Below are 19444 nucleotides of genomic sequence, written 5' to 3'. Positions count from 1 at the left end.
CATCAATAGAGATAAGCTATTTAAAGTCATGAAGGAATTCCAAATTCCACCTAAACTGATAAGATTAGTTAAAATGACACTCAGAAATACCATGGGTAGAGTGCAAATACAGGGCGAACTCACACCTGAGTTCAGGATTACCAAAGGATTACCACAAGGAGATCAACTATCAACAATGCTTTTCAACCTATGTCTTGAAAGGGTAATACGAAATGTAATTATAAACAGAGGTGGAACTATTATGAATAGGAGTCTACAGCTTTTGGCTTTTGCGGATGATGTAGACTGTATTGCAAGGACTGAGAGAAGCCTTAGAGAAGGTTATAGACAAATGAGAGAGGAGGCAAGGAAAATGGGACTACAAACAAACGAAACTAAAACAAAATACTTAATTGTTGCCAGAGATAAACAAAAATTGGGAAACAGCCAAAGTTTCACAGTAGATGAAGAAACCTTTGAACGAGTCCAGCATTTCAAATACTTGGGTTCAGTAATAACAGAAAGTAATGATATGTCAGTTGAAATTACCTATAGAATAGCTGCTGCAAATAGAACTTATTATAGTATTCAACCACTATTAAAATCGAATTTGATTTCGATAAAAAGTAAAATCCAGCTATATAAAGTAATCCTCAAACCTGTGCTTTTGTACGGCTGCGAAACATGGACAATGATCCAGAGAGATCAAAACCAATTACAAATATGGGAACGAAAAGTATTAAGAAAGATCTTTGGCCCAATTAATGAGAATGGACTTTGGAGAGTGAGGAATAACAAAGAAATAATGGAGAAATTCAATGAAGTGGATATTATTACTGAAATAAAGGTGAGAAGACTGAGATGGCTAGGACATGTTCAGCGAATGGGAGATAATAGAGCCGTAAAAAAGGTCTTTATGTCTGGACCAGGTGGATCTAGGTCCAGAGGACGACCGAAAAGGAGATGGCTTGACGATGTGGAGGATGATTTAAAGAAAATGAGAGTAAAGAACTGGAGGAGCAAGACGCAGAATCGTGAAGAATGGAAAGCTATCCTGAGACAGGCCCAGGTCCTAAATGGACTGTAATGCCAAGGAGTAGTAGTAGTAGTAGTAAGACTGTATTTTAGAATTAACTGCAAAAGTTCAAAAATGTTTAAAAAATGCCGCCCGGGGCGAACCTCCCCCTCCGCCTCCCTCTAGCTACGCCTCTGCTCTTGTGCAATTGCTTGAAACATTTGTCAGACCTGTTGTCGATGTAACTTTATAAGCTAATTTCTTCTTCTTTCTTCCACAGTCTTTCTCACTTGTAGCAGATCCCGACCACCTATTCTCCTTGGTAGGTACAACCGGTCAAAATCACTTCATGAATGTGATGCATGAAGTATAGTCATTAATTTTCTAGTTTGCGCTCCAGTATGTCCAGGTCTTCTTTTGTCTAATCCATTGTGTCAGCAGTATATCGGATCACTAGTATAGCTCAAGAATTCATTGCTCTAATTGGGTTTAATCCAATTAGTTTTGATTTCGGAATATTTCTAATTATTTTTGGCTATTCTGCTGCTGCTGCCTGTTGCTTAACTGTCGAGTGGAGAATATCACTGATTTCTAATTTTCCTAAGTATTTATAGAGTTCGTTAACTGAAATTGTCCTTACATATTTCTCTTGATCAAAATTAAAATTTCTGGTGTAATTCATTTTTCCTCGCTTAATAAATATAAAATTGAGCATTTATCTAAGCTAAATTCCATTTTGATTCCTCAGTGAAAATAGGAACTGTGTTCAGTAAAGGATCTATTTGCTGTGCCGATTTTCCGTATAACTTCATGTCATCCACCCATATACAACAGATGGAAAATTTTAATATTATATTTAGAAATTTTATATCCAAGTTTTGTTTTCTTCAAAATCATAGACAAAGTTATCATAGAAAAGCTGTGTAATCACTTTGGAAAATTCCACGTTTATTGCTAATATCTCTGAATCGTTCATTATTGACTATTAAAATTATTTTCCATGATTTCTTAGCAGCAGACAGAAACGAACGTATGTTTTTGCTAATTCCAAATATTTGTAGTGATTTAAGGATCCAGGAATGTGGGAGGGAATGGAATGCTTTCTTACAGCTAACTATGCCATGTTTAAGTTAGTTTTTTGTCTTTTTGAATTTCTGAGGATTATTTTATTAATAAGGATCTAGTATTTTTCCTACCTACCATAGTTGGTAGACATGTTATTGGACGATAGGTACTGGGTCTGGACCCTTATCTATCATGAAGAGAAAAGTACGACCAGATATCATCCAGTCATCCATTGAACCTGACTGAAACAAATAATTAAATTGTTCTGACATTCAATCATGTAGACTGTTTAGACGCTTTAACCAAAATCCATGTATTTCGTCTTTGCCATGTGGACTCCAGATTTTTTAATTTTCTAGCTTGTGCACAGACCACTTCTTTAGTGCTAATGACATTTTGCATTTGTTTTTGTTCCATTTCTGATTCTATTTCCTTAATCCATGAAACATCTTTATTATGTTCAATAGGATTATCCCAGATTGACTTCCGAAATTTGAGTGTTTCTTCTTTTTCTGGTGAATGATTGTTTGCATTTATATTTTCTCTGGAGGGACAGAAAAAATTAACGCTGGTTCAGTCGAAATTGCATATTTTGTACATATTGGTTTATTCTTGCTTCGTATCTTTTAATTTTCTGTGCAGTCGCTATAATTCTTTGTTTTAGCCCTTCGTAATTTCAGCGATTGTTTTGTTGGCCAAATTATACGTGTCTATCAGTTTGTTTTCGATGCTATTATATTTCAGCTGTCCTTTAAGATTTTTTAAGTTGCTCATATCAGCTCAAAGTTTGTTGACTTTTCGTTCCAAATGGATTTTCCATGGTGCAGATCGCTTCATCCTCTAGCAGTTTTCAACCAAGCTTCACTGTAATGATGTAGGCTGTGCTGTATAGGTGCTGATTTGTTTCCTTTATACTGTAGGATGTGATGGTTTTCATTACAGCATTTGCGTTTAAAAGAAGCTGTTTTAGCTTAGATTTATGTAACGCTTTTAATGGTTAACAGTCTTATACTGTCATTTATGGAGTTCATATGTTCCAATATCCCTGACTTCATTTTACACTGTACTTCAGTCAAAACATTCTGAGGTGTGTCGTAAACTTGATGCTCAGTGAATTGAATTCCAGGTTAGATATAGCTACCTCCTGAGGATTTGCTGTTACTGGAATTGTTGGTATATTGTGTAACTTTTGCAGATCAAGTTCAGTAAATATTCGTTGGGGAAAATGAAATTCTTTTGGCGCCATAAGTCCTTCTCTGTTATTGCAGATACTGGGAATTTTTGTTTCCAAATTAAAAGCACATGCTTTCTAAAACCCCGTTTTTCTGGTGTTGATCTGTAAAAACATTTACACAACTTCTATATTTTCATTAACAGACCATTTTTTACGTTTGGTTTCTTCCAGTCGCTTTTCCGTTTCCTGCCTTGATTGCTCAGCAAGGAGTTTATTATAATTATTATTATTACTAATGGAGTCTGTGTAGTTCAGTGAAAGTGGGGATGTATCATCCATAATGCTGGGCTACCTGAAGAATGAGCGTCATTAGGTCAATTCTAAGTCGCTGACTGGAGGAACTTTTTCTAATCCTTTTTTTCGACCTGTTCACAAGTTACTCGATCTCTTGAACAGGCAAGCAGGGTTTTTTTTTCTCTGAAACTCGGGATTTTGGTTCCGTAAATTCAAGAAAATCGACTATAGAACTCACGCTATATTCTGACAGTAATAGAACAGTATTAGAATTAGGGACTACGAAATGGTGGCACTTGTCATCCGCCTCTCTTCACTAGATGCAGGGTATAAGTAATGATATTCTTGGGCCAGCTATTTCTGATTGGCTATCAGTGGAGATTGAACATCAGTCTCCAGAAATTATATAGCGTTAAAATGGTCTCGCCTACTCCTTATAGGGGGAATAAAAGGCGTTAACTGATTATTATTATTTATATCATCATCAGACCTCCATCACATTAACGACTCATCACGGGAGATCCTCTATCATACACACAGCTCATCATGCCATGATATTAATGCATTCACCTTTTCCACACCCACTACATTTCCAGGCAATGCGATCCAACCACCTACACCTCTCCATACAAAACTCTACTCCTCGACTCCACTACATCCCTTTACTCACACTTTCCTTACACAGCTTCCACGGATGGTTCACCCTCCGTGTCCGCCCATTTTTCTATGAAATATCTCGTCCACATTAATCTCGTAATTGCTCCTTACCAACTTAGGTCTAGATAATCCCCCCTCTTCTATCCACTGGTCTCTCAAATTTGCAATCTCTCCTCATACTCAACTTTGCTGAGACCCAAAACCGACATAGCAATCGTTTCTGAATCCTCGTAAACAATTCGTCATCCTTTTGAAAACCAGGCAACAAAACCTGTGCACAATTATACCTTATGCAGTCTAGGTTTCATCAAAGCATTGTGCAATGGAATCATAATATTCTTCTACCTGACGGTGTTTCCTGCAAAATTGCCATAATCCACTATGCTGTTCTCACTGTTTTAGCAAAATCTTCCTAAAATTTTAGGTTCATAGACATAAACAGCAATGGCTCTAAAACATAAACCTGGGACATACCACTAGTCACTTTCGTCTTCTGGGATATCGCTCCCCCAATACTCAACTTGCTAATACCTATTAGATATACATTTATGAATTCCCCATTTAATTTCTACTATCTCTCTCTCTTCAGTGGTTATCATTCTACTATTTTCTCCGTTCAGTATGATTTTGCATAATCATTCTTTCTTTTAATGACTACGTATCGAAAAACTCCCTAGAATTTCGTTTGGCATCATTAGCTAAATGCTGCTCATACCTCACTTTTGGTACCTTTACCATAAAAGTTAACTCTTGCTCGCTGTTGGTAATCCTCATGCAAATTACTGTTATCATTTCTCATCTCATGCTGTCTCCATAATGCCTTCTTCCAAATTGCGTACTTTACCTCATCATTCACTAGTTTCCTCCCACTTCTTCATTCCATGATATAACTGCAAGCATTCTCCTGAGCATGTTATAATCACCACATTATATTTCCGGCCAATTTCCAAAAGATTGTTAATTAGAATCACAGCAGTTCTACTTACTCCCTTTGGGCAATAACAAATACGTCTGGGGAGATATCTGATAGCGACGTGCATTATGTCGGTTAATTGTGGTGTTTTCTCTAGCTGGTTTGAATATTTCCTCGAGGAACAATCTATGATACTCTGCTTAAGACCAAGAAACTCACCTAAAGTTGACAAACTCTTTTAAAGGTTTCTTCAGTAAGATTCAAATCCTTTCTTTCCGGCTAAATTATAGATAATAAAAGTTTGACTCAAGTTACAGATGTATCGATGCCCTTACAGATACACTGCAACCTGCATCCACTACCAGTAATATGCTGAAGTATAATATTTATAATAGTAAGTTTTCCTTCTTAGGGAAAGGAATAGTTTAGATCTCTGCAAAGATTTCAAATACTCAGGAGGATAATGAGCAACTACCATTTCACTTATTGTGAGCTATATCATATAAAAAAACTATAAACCATAAAACTTAGAATAGGTGGAATTGTTCTATTTCCTACTTTATTAATTTGTGGAAGCCATAGAAGCTAAAATTTTGCTTAACAGTGATTCTACCCCACATGAAATCATAAATCTGCTGCACAAAGGAAGTTCTGTTTGCCATACTGGCCATCTCAAACGACGGCAATCATGTTACTGTTTTAAGACTAGAATTATGCTTCAGCAAGCAATGTGGGCTATTTACCCACATTGTTTGCTGCAGGCCTGGTTGGCCGAATGGTTAGCGTATCCGCTGTCCAGCCGAAAGGCTGCGGGATTGAATCCCGCTGTGGGCATGGATGTCTGTGATTGTCTGTGGAAATACTACCGGTGGTGGTCGGCGGTAGATGGCGCTGGTGTAGACGATGAATGTAGTTGCGGGTGGTGAATTGTGGAGTGGTGGAGACAGGGGGTGTAGAGTAGATGCTGTCCCTCGATGAGTCTTTGAATTCCCTGGAGGTGTTATAAAAAAAATAAAAAAATAAAAAATCAGCTAATGCCTTTTTATTCCCATATATATAGGGAGTAGGTGAGGCCGTTTTTAGCCCTATCTAATTTTTTGGAGACTGAGTGGGAAGTTCAATCTCTACTCGTACCCAAACACAGATAGCTGGCCTAAGGCTATCACTAATTAAGTGGCTCGCAGTGAAGAGAGATGGCCCAACAAGTGTCGCCATCTCGTGGTTCCTAACCCTAACACTCGTATTTAATGTCTGAAATAATGTGGTTTCTACGGTCGATTTTCTTGAGTTACGGGAAAAAAACCATCAGTTTCCGAGAGAGAAAACTCGCTTGCCCGTGCCAGAGATCGACTAAGTCGGGAACCAGCCGAAAAAAGTCTTAGAAAAATTTCTTCTAGTCGCCGACTAGATTCGAAACAGTCCAAGTATTGTATTTTGCATATACGTTACTTAAGTGACGTTTACAAGAAACCTTTATCTGCATAAGGGGTTTCGAATTCAGTGGCCTGTGTGTGTATATATATATTCATCTGATCAAGGTGCTCTATGAGTAGCTGCCTACTTTCTTATGTGGCCAATAAAAGAAGTTATACAAGCAGATGCGCTTAACTCGAAAAACAAGGTATAACCAAATTATTGCCTACACTGGAAATAAAAATCATCATTGAACTATCATTTATCCAATGTTTCTTTTCCATTGAGTCTCTCAATCAATAGTAGTTTTGTTTTTTAAATTTTTATCAACTTCCTTCCATTTTAAGAAATTTTTCATGTGAGTTAAACTAGTTTCATGTATATGCAAAGTTGTACTTACATTTCTCCAATCATTATAACCTTCTACAAGACTACTTGATTCGGTAGGCGCGAAGGGTTTTAACAAAAGCAAAAACACAGAATTTAAAGTTTCGGAATAAATGAGCCATGTTCATGGCACGAGGTCACCGTTTTCCATTTTTTAATTATAATACGTGTCGCCAAATTTACGACCATATGTATCTCTGGGATATATTATTTTTTTCTTTTGAACTGGTCCCATTTCAATTAAAACAACTCGTAATTTTTCATCAGTATTTCCCCATTCACCTAAAAAAAAAAATAAAAAAAAATCAGCTAACGCCTTTTTTATTCCCGTATATACGGGAGTAGGCGAGGCCATTTAGCCCTATCTAACTTTTGGAGACTGAGTGGGCAGTTCAATCTCCACTGGTACCCAATCAGAGACAGATGGCCCAAGGCTATCACTAATTAAGCGGTACGCAGTGAAGAGAGACGGCTCAAATGTGCCGCCATCTCGTGGTCTCTAACCCTAACACAATATATTTTAATGTCTGAAATAATGTGGGTTCTACGGTCGATTTTCTTGAGTTTACAGGAAGAAAAACCCGAGTTTCCGGGAGGAAAAACCTGCTTGCCCGTGCCAGAGATCGACTAACTCGGGAACCGGTCGAAAAAAGGCTTAGAAAAATTTCCTCTAGTCGCCGACTAGACTCGAAACCAAGACTTCTTCGTGCGGCCTAGCGCGATGGTGTGCAAACGCCACATCCACTGAGCTACACGGTAGCCCCCATTCACCTGGATCTTCTAAATTTACAGACACTAACAATGTGTTAGTTTCGTGGTCAACTACAACTAAGTCTTCTCCTAACTGTTTTTCACTTAAATCATGCATCTTGTTATCTTGTTCAATAGTTGCAATAGTACTTTCATGCAAACTGGATGATGTGCACAGTTCTTCAACTCTGATTTCTGATGTATCGAGTTAGTTACAGTCTGCACCAGAATATTTTAATATTTTAACAAATTTAATAAGAGCCCCAGTTTGTTTTTTAACATCTGCTTCTTTCGCAGCATGACGTTTACGATTTTGTGCACTGGATAACTTTTTTTTTAATTTTTGATTCCATTTCTATTTTTTACCCACAAGAAATTATTACACAACACGGCACAGAGACGATATAATAGTCTGCACTGCGCTACTGTCAGTAGCCTACTGAGATGCGTACCATATGATTGGTTAACTAGCAACAAATGTTTTGTACTAAAATTCGTTTCTGCACATAAAAACCGTTCATTTCACTTTAGATAGACTGCAGTGGACACAACATTCTTCAGGCAAGCATTTAGCCTGCTCTCGCTGCAAAATTGTAAACAGCCGGCGGATCAAAGAGGCGGCAATGTACAATTTTTTTTAAATTTTTATTCGGTGTATCCGATCTTATTTATTTTAATATTGATCACTCTAAGAATTTTTTGTTTTCATGATAAAAATTTTGTTTCTTAAAAATGAACTTATGAACGGTGCCCCGGCGGCGGTGTTCCCTTCGTAGCGGCGTCCGCATGCTCTGCATGCCCGCTTCCGCCAGCCCTGACTACACCGAACCTCTACTACCAATCATCTACTGCCCACCACCACCACTTTTGCTGCTTTATTTCTACATTTCAAATGTAGAAATAAAGCAGCAAAGAACATCTTACATGTGAGGCAGATCAAAGATGCTGAAGGAAGAGTATTATGCAGGGATGTGGACATAAGAAACATATGGAAAATATACTTTGAGGGACTTTTGAATGAGGAAAATGCAAGGACTCACAGAGGAGAAGGGCAGCCTTCTGAGGGGATGGTGCAGAACATCAGTAGAATGGAAGTGACGGAGGCCATGAAGAGGATGAGGAATGGAAAAGCGGTGGGCCCCGACAGAATTCCAGTGGAGGCATGGAAGGCACTGGGGGAAGAGGGAATTGACCAGCTGTGGGACCTGTTCATGAAAGTTTGCCAACAGGAAAATATACCCGAGGAATGGAGGGAGAGTACTCTTGTTCCCATCTACAAGGGTAAAGGGGATGCACAAGACTGTAAAAATTACAGAGGAATAAAGTTGATGTCCCACACAATGAAGATCCTAGAAAGGGTTCTTGATGGTAGATTGAGGGAGGAGGTGGAGATTGCAAAGGAACAATTTGGCTTCATGCCTGGTAGATCAACAACAGATGCTATCTTTGGGTTACGACAGATGATGGAAAAATATCGAGAGAAACAAAGGGAGCTACATCTGGTGTTTATTGATCTGGAGAAAGCATACGATAGAATGCCAAGTCAAGAAGTCTGGAGGTGTCTGAGGGAGAAGAAGGTGCCGGAAAAATGTACAGAAATGTGAACACAAGTGTTCGGACCTGTTTGGGACAGACAGAAAGATTTCAAGTAACAGTTGGCTTGCATCAAAGGTCAGCATTAAAGTCCGTTTATGTTTAATATTGTGATGGAGGTGGTAACAGAGGAGGTGAGAGAAGATGCACCTTGGACAATGTTGTATGCAGATGACATCTTGCTGTGTGTAGATTCAAGAGAAGAAGCGGAAACTAAACTGGAAAGATGGAGAAAAGTACTGGAAGAGAGAGGTATGAGACTGAGCAGAAGTAAGACAGAGTATATGTGTTGCGCAGTGGGTGGTGGCCAGGAGATAGATCTGGAGCTGGAAGGAAATGTCATCAGGAAGGTGAGAGAGTTTAGATACTTAGGTTCAACAGTGGAAGAAGATGGAGGAGCTGAGAAGGAAGTGGGATGCAGGATACAAGTGGGTTGGAGGAACTGGAGGGAGATGGCTGGAGTGTTATGCGATAAGAGGGTGCCGATCAATCTGAAAGGCAAAATTTATAGGACAGTAGTGAGGCCAGCTATGACATATGCTATAGAAACTGTGGCCCTGAGGAAAAATAACATTAGCAGGATGGAAGTAGCAGAGATGAGAATGCTTAGGCGGATGTGCAGTGTGACCAGAAAGGATCATCTGAGAAATGACTATGTCAGGGGAACAGTGAAAGTTACGAACTTAGGAGCGAAAATACAGGAGGCAAGGTTGAGATGGTTTTGTCATGTGATGTGGAGGGAGGACGAATATGTGGGAAGAAGGGTCATGCAGATGGATGTGCAAGGAAGGCGGAAGCGTGGGCGGCCAAAGAAGAGATGGAGGGAGCTGGCAGAAGAGGACTTAAAGATGAAGAACTTGGATGTGGTGACAGCCCAAGACAGGAAGGTGTGGAGGAGACTCATAACAAACAGTGACCCCACTTAAGTGGGAGAAGCTGCAGAAGAAGAAGAATAAAATAATATATAAAAAAATCAAAGTAAAAAAAATCTACTTAGTCTTAAAACATTTTTAAATTTGTTTTCATTATTTCACGGCACCCCACAGCAAAACTAACTTCCTTCAAGGGGGCCGTGGCCCACAGTTTGGGAAGCGCTGGGCTAGACTAGAGCGAAGCAATCTGATCAATTGCACTAGGCTACCACAAAGCAATCGGATCAATTGGACTAGGTCAGGGGTCTCCAAACTACGACCCGCGGGTCAGGTGCTGCCCGCGATATGATTTTATCCGTCCTGCCAATTAGACTAATTTATCAATAAAAATGCGCAAAAAAAAAAAAAAAAAAAAAAAAACACGGGATGTTGATAGATTTCAAATGCATTAATTAAAATTGTGTTCAAAATATATTCCCGAATAGCAAAAAGTAAGCGTAATCCAAGTCACGGTCTTTCTGACTGTAAAAGGTCGGTTAAAATGGACTATCGAAGAAAAAAAAAATTTTAAAGAATTCAAAACGAAATAAAAAAGTTACATCCGAATAAACTTTTTTATCAACAAAAAAAATTATGTTGCACGAAATAAGAACACTTAAAAAAATTCAGTAAAAACACGGTTAAAATGAACTAACGAGCAAAAAAAAAACCGAAATAAAAACAAAATTTCCCGATCTGTATTCATTGACAAAAAACTAGAAGTTATACGAAATTAAAAAAAAGTTACATATAAATTAACGACTAGCAAAAATTTAAACAAATTGTTTCCCGAACGGAAAAAAATGAATTCGGCTATTTCAAAAAAAAAAAAAAAAAAAAAAAAAAAAAAGATCAGTTCGCGGGTAGAAATTGTCGTGATAAGATTTTTTTTTTGGTAATTTTTACAAATTTTTTTTTTGAAATAACTAAAAAAAAATTATAATGATTTATGAATTTATTCTCTTTTATAGGGTTAACATGGATGGGAAAAAGAAAAGAAAAATTGATCATGAATGTCGTGTGTTTAATGAACAATGGGGCGTAAAATACTTCATACAAGTCGAAAATATGGGAAATAACATTATTCAGCACGTTGTAGGCAAAGCACAATGTTTAGTCGGTATTCTCTTGCGCTGGATGAATCAAATGATGTTTGTAATACCTCGCAATTCGCAGTATTTTTACGTGGCATTGACGATGAACTTAATGTCACACAGGAATTAGCGTCACTTCGCAGCATGCATGGTACTACAACAGGAGAAGATATCTTCAAAGAAATTCAAAAAACACTAACAGAACATAATTTGGACTGGAATCGTCTGCAGTGCGTGACAGTTTATGAAGGAAAAAACATGTCTGGTATAAAAATGGGGTTGGTTGGGCAATTCACAAAAGCTTGTGAGGAGCAGAAATATCAAAACCAATGTTTCTTCATTGGTTTTGATATTCTTCGAAATACGTTGATATGAGCGGTGTCTTGAAATCTGTTATTTCTATGGTAAATTTCATTCGTTCTCACAATCATCGCCAATTTAGGTCTTTTTTTCGGAGGAATGTGATTCTGAGTATGTTGACTTGACATAATATTCTGCAGTTCGCTGGCTTAGCTGTGGAAAGGTTCTTTCACGCTTCTTTCATCTCAGGAATGAAATTGATATATTTCTTACCGAGAAAAACCGTTACGAACCACTTTTATCAGATACCGAGTGGGTGTGGAAATTGGAATTTTTTGCAGATCTGATGAACAACATGAACAATTTGAATTTAACGTTCCAGGGTGAAAATAACTTAGTTTGTGATTTATTATCTCATATCAAGGCATTCAGAGCAAAGTTGATACTTCTGGAAGGCCAGATGAAAAATTATAACTTTGCTCATATGACATACTGTGCAGAATTGCATAAAAAGGGTGAAGCAAAATTTCCTTTCTCGTTCGGAAATTTAGCTATTTCAGATCTTAAACAACAATTTCAGAAGCTATTTGCTGATTTGGACTCCAATGCTAGGGAAATGAGATTGTTTCAAAATCCGTTTGATTGTGTTGTTATGATGTCCCAAATAGAAATTATTGAACTTCAGGCAAACGAACATATTAAAGATAAATACAAGGAAGGAAACTTGATCAATTTTTATAAATTTTTGAGCTTGGAGCAGTTCCCAAATGTGAAGAAATTTGCTTGTAGGCAAATTTCGTCAAAATTTGAAAAATTTCAACGAAAAAAGGAAAAGTTTGTTGCGAACAAACTTTTTCCCGAATGAAATATATCAAGTCAAAATACAGGGCAAATTTATCTGATAAATATTTGAAATCGCTACTTGTAATTAGCACTTCAAAATTTGAACCTGAGTTTAATAAGATTTTAAAAACACAAACACAGTTACCTCATTCACATTAATGGTTTTATTATAATTTGTGATAAAAATATGAGAATTTGCTGATAGTGTTCGTTTTCATTAATATACGATAATTTAATCTCACATGCTCTGTAATCAGTTTTAATATACTTTAAATAAAACTCATTTATCTAGTTTTAGAGTTTTTTATTACTATGGTTCGCTGAACAGTGCTGAACAGTGCCTCAGCAAAATTCTTGGGGACTACAGCACTAGGCCATAGATGGCGAACCTCTGGCACGCGTGCCAGAGGTGGCACTTCCGAGAATTTTGCTGACATATCAACGATTTACAGGTGATATCCTTTTATATGCTTATAAATTATTCAACCTTTTTTTTTTAATTGTTACGATATGTACAAGTTAAATTTTGTTTTACACCAGAGAACAGATATCAAGATGTGCATATGATTGGTGCAGTATTAACAAAAGATATCGTGGCCCAAAGACAAAGGCAACCTACAATTGTTAAGTTGAAATGCTAATTCTCTTCAACCGAATTCCATAACATGTGAAACTGTCATAACACCATTCACTATATATTTCTTAGTTTTACAGGGTGTCGTTTATCGTTCTGACGAACTTCTCTTTATCAGTGGGCTCAATTCACACCAAGTTTCAACCTTTGGTTGAATTTTTTGCTGCTTGTTTGAGCTAGCACAGGAACTTACACATGCATATTATGGCATATTTCAGTTAGTGGTAGAATTTTATTTGAAGTTAGCCTCTGTAATCTGTCATAATGACATCCAGAATTTCAAATGATAAAACAAATACTTATTTCATGTAATTGAAAAACTGGACAAAAGTTTTTAGTTAGATACTGGGTTTCCAATGCAACATATGGTTTTGCTTGAGTTTATACAGTGTAGTTTCTGTGAGAGGGGACATGTGATTCATTAGTTAGCACAGTTTTTATTCCCGCTGTCTATAATTGCACCATTTATTGAGAAATATATTACACAGACCGCAAAAGGCACTGTACCTTATTCAGGGATACAATAAACTACTTGTTTTTTTTGAATCTGCAGTATAAGGTATTGGGGAGGGAATGTTGTTAACCACAGCGAGTTACTATCACCTGGATGTGAACATGTTTAAACATTTTTCGTGTGCGAGGCTTATGCAACACTTTTTTTTTATTTACTCGAAAATAACTCGCGAGGGCGAGTTATTTTCGAGTAAATATGGTAAGCGTTTCGCCGACAAGTTGACATCCTTCTGATGCTTCCCTTGCTCAGCTAACTTCGATGGTGAGTTACAATACATATTTTTCTCACTACTGTTTTTTTCTTTTTTTTTTTTCAAACCAGCATAATGAAATCAATTTAATAATACAATAATCAATTTTATGCTGAATAGCATTGTAAATTTATATATAAATAAATATTATAAAATTATAAATTATTATTTATAAAATATTATAAATAAATATATATATTATAAATCTATAAATAAATAAATTAATTAAGTTAGATTAATTTTCTATTAATTTTTCGCCTATTAAAAACTGCCCAGCACGTCAGCAACTCGATTTGTAAATTTTTGTCATGGGCACATAAAAAGGTTCACCACCACTGCACTAGGCTACCACAAAGCAATCGGATCAATTGCACTAGGCTTCCACAAAGCAATCGTATTGCTACTTCTTCGTTATCATTAAATAAATCGTTATACCCGTAAATAAATATGAATTTTTTTTAACATTATCTTTTCATTTTTGATGTCTAGTGTTAGTAATACGTATATCTACAGTGTTTTGTATCATATAAGATAATATTGATGTGGGCATTGAAAGAAATGCGATTCATCTTGTAAAGACGAAGTAAACATTCGATATTGATGAATACTGTACAGTACTGTAAATGTAAATCCTCCGTAACTCAGTCAGTATAGGACGAAGTCCTTTGGTCGGATAGACCTGGTTCGATTCCCGTCTGTGACGTGATGAACCTTTATCTGGTCCCTCAACTCGTGAGTTAGTCGTAGGGGCGGCTCGTGCATAGGTACTGCAGCAAGGGCGAATTCTCCATGCTTGCTGCGCAAGCTCATTAATTAAGAAATAAATAATATTTATTTGTTAATAAATGCATGCCTTTATAAGCATACCATTTAGGCTTTTATGTTTGTAGACAGAAGACGTCTTAAGCTTTCCCGGCAATCATTGAGCTTTGCGTTGTGTATCGAAGGCCGATGCTTGCTCAACCTTGGCTTTCTCGGTTGTAGGAGCTTCCAGGTCTTCGCTGCAGCACTTTGATTTCATGCGCGGGCATAGCCATTTCCGCATCCTTCACGTAGTCTTAAACACAGTCTATACACAGTCAAAGTAGCTCTAGCCAGTGAGCTTCAGCTAGCCTTTACAAGTGTGCGTGTTGCTTGGGAAAATTAAGTTATATCCAACTTTTTATAACGATGTTATTGACTAGTTCATAAAGAAGAACCATAGGGTAGAATTTGTATTCAGGTAGCTAAATTGAAAAAGATAGAATATCATTTGTAAAATAAATGTTGTATTTGTATGATCAAATGTACATAAAGTTCTAAATATATAGTTTTAAATGTTCAGTAATTTATTATTCCGCTAATCAGACTTCAATCACACCTCTCACTCCCTGAATGATAACAAATGCAAGCGTGAATTTCAAGATCAGCATTCGCCCCTGCACTAGAGCCCCCCCCCCCCCAATTTTTGTCAATGTATAAATAGATTTATTAATTTATTTATATGTGCTTGTAATATTTAATTTTATTATCAACAATCCTATGCAATTTACAATTCTCTTATTTTGTATAAAAAATAATAAAAATCCATCTTGTAGCACTTGGGAGGGCGAAGAACGCTAGCAGCACTGTGTTTACCACAGTGTCATATTGCTACGCGCGCAAGTATATGCACGTCACAGTGATATGCGAGCTATTAGCGTAATGCCTCACTGTCCGTCGCGCAGTTCCACTGTTGTTTATATGCAGTTTGTGCCAGTAGTAGAGTGTTCACAGGGCTTATCGTGTTTGCTTCGTCTCTTTAAATATTTGGACATTACAATTAAAGGATTTAATTGTAATGTCCAAAAATTGTAAATCCATTCCTTTAATTACAATTAAAGGAATGGATTGTATTTTTAAGTAATTTTGAATTATACTAAACTGTATAATTTTATTGATAATAAACAATATTTTTTCATGAAACAAAACAAAAATAATATGTTTTATTTTAAATAATTTTGAATTATACCAAACTATAATTTTATCGATAATAAACAATATTTTTTCATGTTTAATTATTTTTTTCAATTTTTACCATAATTTTGATATTTCATATAAACACGTATACACTATACTTACAGTGTGTATGTACATTTCGAAAGTTGCAGCGTCCCCCACGATTTTAAGCCACGAGCCGCCACTGGTTAGCCGGTCTCATACCTCCATATGAAACCGGCTAACCAGTGGAAACCGGGTGAAAAAGCCGGTCTCATAACTCCGTATGAGACCGGCTTTTTCACCCTGAAACTCGGGTTTTTCGTCCCCCAGAACAGGTAAACTGGCCCCGTGAATACACATGAATTACAGTCATGAACACGTCCTAGCCATATGCCGATCCCTAGCACGGATAAAATTGGGGGAGGGCGAGCAATGGTGAACTACTCTGTAAAAAATCTCACCAACAACACTTTGAAGGCAATGCCTACAAAGTCACCTTGGGTCAGAAACGACTGAAAGGGAAAACCCACCACCACTGTAAATGTATTTTCACTTCCTTATGATTATCTTTAATAACATTTTCTTTTCTATAGAATAATTTATTGTAATATAGTATATAATACATACATACATACCATACAAAATATATGTTAATCAATCAACTGTTTTTACTATCGGTAAAGCTTTCTGTCCACAGTAGGCTATTAGTAGTTAATTTTTGGGAGTCAAAAGAACGCAGGGAGTAGCACCCCTAACCCTCACGTTGTTCAAGGGTCAACTGTAGTTGAATGGTTACTAGACGTTTAATAGACACATTCGCGTTATACTATTATTTATTGATTGATTTGTGTGTGTGTGTGTGTGTGTGTGTGTGTGTGTGTGTGTGTGTGTGTGTGTGTGTGTGTGTGTGTGTGTGTGTGTGTGTGTGTGTGTGTGTGTGTGTGTGTGTGTGTATTACAGGTGGCGCTGTATAGCAGCTGATTGGAGGAACTTTTTATAAGCTTTACTTCGACCATTCCCGAGTTAGTCGATCTCAAGATTTTTCCCTCCAGGAAACTGCGAAATTTTCGTCACGGACATTCAAGAAAATTATCCATAGAACACATGCTATTTCAGACAAAAGAAAAACATTCTTGCCATATATCAGCACACTATCCAAAAAGCTGAGTAGAATTCTAAAGAAGTTTAACATAAAAACGTGCTCCTCGACTATGCCAAAAATAAGATCATGCTTCAACAACTATAAACAACCTCACAACCTTCTACAATTCCCAGGTGTATACAAAGTCACTTGTGAATGCGGAAAGCCTTACTATGGGCAGACAGAGAAATCTATCTTACTACGTCTCGAACAGCACCAGCGCGATATTGCTTATAAAAGAACCAGAGCAACTGCTCTGTCAAGCCATGTTTTGCTTTCAATAAACACGAACAACGAAAGCCACCAATATGAAATAAATTGGACATCAACTTCAAATCTACACATCTGCCATAATGAGGTAGAGCGCCGCATTGTCTAGTCAAAGGAAATCACCTTGGACCCTTTTCACATGAATAACAATCTTAGCTATAATTTGCCTGACTCTTTCAACTCTACTATTAGATACTGGAGATCGCGTGATTCCACACACGGACAGGTGTACAACAATAGAACTTTAACTCGGACTGTAGTTCAAGCTCATAATAACTGTAATTTACAGTCGAATATTATGGCTTTATAATTGTATAGGTTTAGAGTGTGTCAATGTTAATATCAGTGTCTTTTAATATCTTTCTATGTTCTTATCGCCTGATGAAGTCATTCTTGATGAAACATGTTGCGTTTTTTCAAATAAATGTCATTGTGTTATAATTCTCGGGTTTTAAGCCAGTTAATTTAGAAAAATGAACATATCCCAACCCCGAGTTAATAGTACTAATGATATATATATATATATATATATTTTTTTTTTCGGACGTGTATAATGCAATGCATAATGGGAAGGACCACTACCCATTCCGGTTTTGACCTTTACTGAGGCCTCATCAGTGGGAGCCAGACCCGGGAGAGATATACCAAGGTTGAAGTAATAAACAGAACATAATCACTGGCCAGAAGGGTGAAGCAAGATGTTTTTTTATTCCCCGTTGTCTGATACAGACGAATTGAAGAGGAAAAATTTATGAGCTGTGAGCTTGCCCTGGGGGGGGGGTACAGAGATTAATCGTCGTTGCTAGTATTTATGATGGCTTTTGGCCTCTTGTGTTTGAAGAGGTCAGTTTCGTCATAGTTTGTAGCCTGTTTCACTAGATCGTTGGGGTGTGTAGAGATCTTTGAAAAGAATTTTTCTGCTGTAGTTTGTAGGAAGGAGTAGATGTAAGGGATGTTTGTATCTCTGTGTGCAAGTGGACGTTTCTTACAAACCATGGTGCATCTGAGATCATGCGTAAACACTTATTTTGCACTCTCTGTAAACCTGAGGATGTTGGTGTTGGATGTGTGGCTCCAGGCTGAATGCGTGATGCATATGTCACTATGGGGCGGATCGTCAGCAGATAGAGGAGTACTTTGATTAGGTTGAAGTAATTGATAATTGACATTTATGACTTTAGGGGTGAAGCAATATGCTTTTCATATTCCCCGTTATCTGTTGCGGTTACAGTGAGGGTAAAATTTATGAGCAGTCTGCTAGCCCTGAATGGGCATGGAGATTAGGCATCACAAAGAAGGCTAATATAGCTTTTGGTCTTCTATGTTTGAATATGTCCGTTGTCTCGTATGCTCCAGCTTGCTGTACCAAATCGTTGGGGTGTGTGTGAATGTCTTTAGAAAGAACTTAGATGCTAAGGATTGTAGGAAAGAGAAAATACAGGGAATATTTGTATCTCTATGAAGTTGATTGTTTCTAACATACTATGGGGCATTCAGAATCATTCTCAAGCACTTATTCTGCACTCGTGGTATTTTGATAATGTTAGTATTAGAGGTGTGTGACTCAAGGCTGGAGAGGCATAGGTGATTATTGCAGTAACATAAGCAAATTGCAGCTATGCAGCTAGACCAGATGACGATTCGTCATCTGGTATAGCTGCAATTTGATTATGTTACTGAGCTTGCTATTTCTATTAATTAGTGGATAGATCTGTGCGATGGCTTTAGATGCGTTTGCGCATGAAAACTTGATGTGTTGGTTGAAAGATAGCATTCTGTCGAGAATTGCACCCAGGTATTTTGTTTCTGTCTACCAGGGAATTTTAGTATTGAATAGTAACACATCTCCTGCAGGAGATATTGGCCTTTTCGAGAAAAGAATGGCTGATCTTTTTTGGGGGGGTTGACTTCCAATCTCCATTTGGAGAACCAACCCTCCAGCTTCAGAAGGTTTTCTTGAAGCACTCTGGTAATGAAATGGGGTCGGAGAGATCTGGTTAGTATTGCTGTATCGTCCGCATACAGGGCCAAAATGGAAGACATCGGATTGTGGGGGATATGGAGCCAGCAGGGATCCCTGTGGCACTCTAGCAAAGATATGGCGCTGGGATGAGGTAGAACCATTGATTTTGACTTGTATTGATCTGTTCTGAAGATATAAATGGATTAGATGAACCAATTTTGGTGAAGTACCGGCTGAGATAAGTTTGTGTAGGAGTCCTAAATGCCAGATTTTTTCAAATGCTTTGGATAGGTCTAGGAAAACAGCTCATGTGCACTGGCGCCAG

Source organism: Typopeltis vanoorti, chromosome 1, assembly GCF_054136105.1.
Source record: "Typopeltis vanoorti isolate ZY-2024b chromosome 1, IOZ_Tvanoo_1.0, whole genome shotgun sequence".
NCBI lineage: Eukaryota > Metazoa > Arthropoda > Arachnida > Uropygi > Thelyphonidae > Typopeltis > Typopeltis vanoorti.
This window is presented reverse-complemented; position numbering follows the sequence as displayed.